The sequence below is a fragment of the Pholcus phalangioides genome, unplaced genomic scaffold, assembly GCF_987345545.1.
Source record: "Pholcus phalangioides strain wild (caught in Gottingen) unplaced genomic scaffold, Ppha-v1.0 ptg000040l_1, whole genome shotgun sequence".
NCBI classification, from domain to species: Eukaryota; Metazoa; Arthropoda; class Arachnida; order Araneae; family Pholcidae; genus Pholcus; species Pholcus phalangioides.
In genome coordinates, this window is record NW_028301626.1 from 4,292,685 (window position 1) to 4,298,684 (window position 6,000).

The window sequence follows — 6,000 nt, forward strand, 5'->3', positions numbered from 1 at the left end:
AAGAGTTGATGGAAGTGGCGGCCGCTGACGCCATTGCACAATCTACATCGATGTAAAAATGATTCCCGGACGTGCACGAAGATACCAGGTATGCTTTTGATGTCTGCCGCGCTATGAGATCCTCCGGTGTGTCCGCAGGCGTCGCATAAACGAGTGATTTAAGGTGACCCGGTAGAAGGTAGTATGGTGCGGGCAACGCCTCATCGGATATTGTTGTTGGTACATCCGCTGTGCTAAGCGCCCATTGCCATCTGCTCGACCGTAAATCAGATGCATATCAGCGTATTCCTTGTTTGTGTAGTCAGCCATACTCACGATACTCAAACAGGAAACTAACGTGCTCACTACCGCAATAGCGCTAATTTACGTTGTCCGCGCAGCGCGTGATCCTACCCCAGCGCATGCGTTTCGCGACGCTGCTTACGTCAGATATGGTGAGGCGAACCCACGAACGCATGCAGCGATCAACTGACATCCACCTTTTCTCTTCTCTGGACTCAGAGCCTGCATGCGTTTTTAGCGATTTTCACCCTCTCAACGTGGTTAGCGACACCATGTTCCATTGCGGTTTTTGTTCCTCTTGATGCCTACTAACAACCTTCTGAGTTTGTCGGTCCATTAACGGAACACCCTGTATATCATATAACGCATTAAGATTCTACATAAAATTTACTGAAAGTATAATTCGAACAAAAATCTCATTCGATCAAGTATCACAAATGTGCTTTTGCGCACTTTCACGTGAGAAAACATGAAAATTAATAAATTAATATTCATTCTGAATCCAAAGACAAAATTTACGTATTGAACATCCAAGAATCGCTCTTCTCATTTCTTACTTTTTAAAATTGTGATTCTCTGCATAATGTTTCTTATATGTTGAATAGAATAAAGATAATTTTTTTCCTACCTTTTTATTTATACGCTGCTGCGAAATTTTCTAGCGAAGTGACATCCTCGAGTTCATACGTTTCTGACCAGAGGCATACGCAGGACAGAACATTGGGGGGAGGTCCGCCTCCCCAAGGCGATCAAAAATATTTCCAAATATTATAATCAAAAATTAAAACATTGGATAGAATATAAATTTCTTCTCCTTTTTTGGTCATTTTTCGTGAATTCTTCCCCCCCCCCCCGTCCTTTCAGGCTTCCGGCATCCTTACGCAATGGCTAACAACAGTGCCATCTTAAAGCTTGGGCCCACCTGGGCACGGCCCAGAGGCTCAAGAGAAGAGGGACCTCACAAAAATGATAACTAATTGAAATTTTTGAGAATTTTCCAGGTTGGTCTTCAGAAAAGTCAATTGGCCCGGGGGCCCCACGACGCTCTTGAGACGGCCCTGGTGCCTAATTCTTCTCACAATGCTCAGATTTGATTTAAACATTTTGGAAATATTTTCACGTTCTTCAAGCCCTAGCATGATAAGAATCATGTGACCGTGACTAATTAGTACTGTATGTTATTACTAGAGCTAGGATTTTTATGCCCTAAAAACTTCTAAAAAATGCATTTATGTCCTTAAAAAACTGTAAGTATGCCCTGTAAAAAGAAAAATATGTCCTTAAAAAACATTTCATTCCTATCTCAGATAACATTAGTTTAGCAAAATACAGTAAAACCTGTCTTTAACGGAACCTGTATTAAGCTGAAACCTATCTCCAACGGAAGAAATCTTGATCCCGTGATTTTAATGCTAAAATGCACATTAAAAACTGGATTCAACGGAACCTATCTAACTCGGAAACGGAAAGGAAAATTGTATGCTCTTAACGGAAAATTTCATACAAACAGTACGGATGTTTCCAAACCAATAGGCCAAGGGAATCACACAAAATGTTGAAGTGCTCTACCGAAATTTTTCTATGCAATCTTTGCTTGCCAATATGAGCTCTGCATCATCCACCCCTACACATTAGCACAAACTGTTTCCGTACTTGATGCTGTGATTTTAATAACCATATGTAGTAAGGCAGTTGATTCCTGAAATCGTTACAAATCTTTCGGAAAAGCAGGCTTTTCTACAGGAGAAGCCAGTGCAAAAGGTGAATTTCCAAATCATATGCAAGCCGTACAGAATTGGTTGCAAGCTGCTTTCCGTGAGCGCAGCGCTGAGGATTACATAAACCTAGACCGACAACGTACAAACTTAACCTGAAACGACTAATATACACACCCTCGCTGAAAAGTTTAGAGAAATCCAAAAAGAAGAGGATGAAGATGAGGTGAATGTCGTCATTTTCAGAAGAAAAAACAATGTAGGGTGAAGTAATACAGATGCTGTCAAAACATTCAAAGAGCTGCAGAAATTTTGATTTATAGCATAATGACTCGGCCATTTTTTGCATTATTTCTGAAACAAAACTATTTACTGAATGTCAGGCAGCAAAGGGCGTGAACTGCATGCAGAAAATACTTCGTTATTGACCACTGGAAAAAAAATATTTACAATAGTGTTCTAAATTTTTTTCTCACCATTTGGCGATACGAATAGTTAATGTATGTAGTGTAAATGCATAATGTATAATGTATCATATCAAGTGATGAATATTTAATAACTAATAATTACTTAATAATTAATTATTACTTAGTAATAAATGATTATTTTACTTATTTTTAAATTATTTACTTCATTTCAATTAATTTATTTTTATTTTATTTCAACTTTTCCGAGATCGTTACATAATTTTTTTCACACATTATGGCAATTGAACCTCTATTAAGCGGAAACCTGTGTTCGACGGAAAAATATCTCGGTCCCTTGCGATTCCGTTGAAGACAGGTATAATCCTCCTACCACGAGATGAGATTTGACTACGGTACGTCATGTCACGTCAAACTATTCTATTTCATCCTAGAAGGACATGCCAATCGTGAAAGCGCAGTCACTGATGAACTTTTCTCGATGTGCAATCGTTTTACCAAAAAAAATTGAATAAAATCATCCGACGTGACGTGACATGACGCAGCGAAAAATTCATCTCGTGGTCGGAGGACTATATTACTGTACCATGATAATGTGAAGTGTCGATGCAGTCTTAACTATTTCGAACCATTACTAATTGTATGAACAAAAATTCTTCGATTTACTAACCACTACGAGTATCAGAGAATTAATAGCAATTTTTTTTTTTTACAGTTAATGCACCAAACACACACAGAAATTCTTCTATGTAAAAACAGAAGAGAAAAAAAAACCCGATTTTTCTTGTGTTCTAGTGATTGAAGACCTCGTTTATGTTTTTCGGTGTTGATGTGCAACTTTAGTGCATCGCACCGTTTGCGGAACAATTCCGCACACAACACTTTCTCACCATATTCAGAAACGAATTTCTTCAGTTTCTGTGAAGTCCTTTGCATCACATTTGGCATGTTGACAGAGAGAATTCGATTTCACAATAATACACGAATCATTCGCAGTCGATTTCGAAGAATTTGAAAATATTGAGGCCCCTCTCTGGACCTGCTCGAACTTGATCAGATGCAGTGATTGTACGTATGGTATTATCACATCGAGCCAATATTTACCCCAGCAATTTCCCTTTTGAATAAGTTTTTCTCAACAAATTCAGAATTATTGTACTACCATCTATAGTTAAAACATCTAGCCTAGTATTTAACTTTAAAAAAAAAAATTGCACAAAAAAAATTAAGTAATTCTTTTTATTTGATAAAAACTCCCAAACTTTCTCGCAAACGCTAATAAATTTTCTCTATGAACCAACTTTATCCAATTTTTCCCACGAGTTGCAATCACCGATTCAGATAATAAATCTATTTACAGCCACACACCAGTGTCGTTGAAAGAGGTTAGTATTTCCATGTTCTAAAGATTCAGTGTCGTTGCTGATTGATTGAAAAACCTGAATTTCAAATTTTTTACTAATCAGCAACGACATTTCATTAATCCTAAATTATACACTCTAAACATTCACTGCATGATTGCGCATGATTTTCAAAAAAGGTGCTAAGATCAGGAATTTAAGCTTAGGAATTTCGCGGAAGGTGAAAAAAAACCGTTCTGCGGTCCCTCAAAAAAGATTTTGTGCAGTCGCTCCAAAATCAAATACTGGGATTCCCAAAAATAAAGAGAAACATTCTGAAACACTTAGAACTGTATTTGAAAATGTAGATTAATTCAAAATTACTACAGAGTATATTGCACTCAACGTTCCTATTTAGAAAGTTTTCTCGTTTAGTTTTAGCACGACTTATTTTCGTTATCCTAACCTTTGCTAATACTTATCGAAATTTCCCGTTTAAAGTGTTTTCCCGCCTACAACGTTTTTCATGACGAGCTTTTTAGAAAACGCTATAAGTAGGACTCGTTGTATGTGAGCCCTTCAATCTTATTACTTGTTTAAAACCAATAGTTTCTTGCCACAAATAAAATCCGAGATTGCAATCTCAATATTTGAATATTCAAATTCGAAATTCAAAAAGACGCCTTTGTACAGGTTGTCGAATATTAACAACACTAGCTGCAATCAGCCTAAACCTTAGCTATAATTTATTTGGTAGTAGGCAAACACATTGTCTTATCAGAGAATGAGCTACCAAACAACGTAGCCTACATCCTAAACTTTCGGACCTTAGGGCTCCTAAATCTTTTTATGCATGAACTCCCTGTTCATGAAACAAAATATCTCTAATGTCGGTACTCTACTAAATGAGTAATTAGATTGAGGGGGGGGGGGAATCAGAGATGTCTTACCCTTTTTCCGGAAGCTCAGTGGTAAAAATTGTCAAAATTTAGAATTTTCACAATTATACATTGTATATCTATCTTCCGGAAAATATGACAGAATGATTCAGATGGTGGTGTTTGAAAATTTCGAAGTTCTCAAGCCTCCCTAGAGAAACATCATGACAGTTTAGAGTTTCCCAGGAAGGCATGCAATTAACACTCCGAAGGGCAGTGGAAGTTGCCTCGCTTCGGTGCAGTCGTCATCTAGAGATGTCCATGCTACAGGCTACTATCAATAGTATCAGCACCGCAGGATCACCTTGTGCGCACTATTGGTATCTCCCTCCAGACCAGATGGTAACTTGAACGAGAGGAGAGGTTTTCAAGGGGAAAAATTACTAGATTTTTTTTTGTGATGTATATAGCCCCGTTATTCTTTAATGGCAGAAAGAAAGGCCAGATTTTCTTTTAGTGGTGAAGAATGTGACCTCTCACCTGTATACACTCTTTTCCTCTTTGAAATAAGCTGATGCCATACCTAATAACACTAAAAATGATATCATAGGGGCTTTAAACTGAAAGCCTCCTTTCACAATGAATAATAGTTTAATGGGAAAATAAACTAATTTTTAATCAAAAATTTCCAAAATATCTGCTGAGAAAGAAAAGTGTTTCTTTTGGAAGAATTGCTGCCCCTGAAATTTTGCGGTCCTATGCGACTGCACCTTTCGCACCCCCCCCCCTCCAAGTCCGGCCCCGGCTAAGATTATCTGTTGGCCCGCATATTTATGATGTTTTGCGGGAGTTTGACCCTTTACTAAATGGTCATAGACTCATAGATGGCCCAGGTTGGGGGGTGGGGTACACTTTGAAGGCTTTAGTGATTAACGGGAAAGAAGAAGAAAGAGCTTTCGTCAAAGGCGGAAACGAAAAAACCAGTCTAAAGCGGAATTGGAATCACGAGGAAAAATTTACTTTTTATCGAAAATTATGAAATATGCCAAATATGCCTTAAAATTTTTGAAATATGCTCTATCACGTAAAAATAGCGAAGTATTCAAAAGAAATATGCAAAGACATAGCAATCCGAGTCCTAGTTGTCCCCTCTTGACAATATTTTTGTTTACGTTGCAGGTGGAAAATCGATTGAATGAAAATTGCACGAGCCGATTTTGGAGCACAATAACACTATCAGTTTCTTTTCAGAAAGTAAAAGATCTCAGAGTTTTTTTTTTTTCTGAATTTTATTGGTGTTCTTTTAATCAGAAAACATAATCCAAAAAAATGCCTAATCGTCGGCATTTTTCAACTCGCA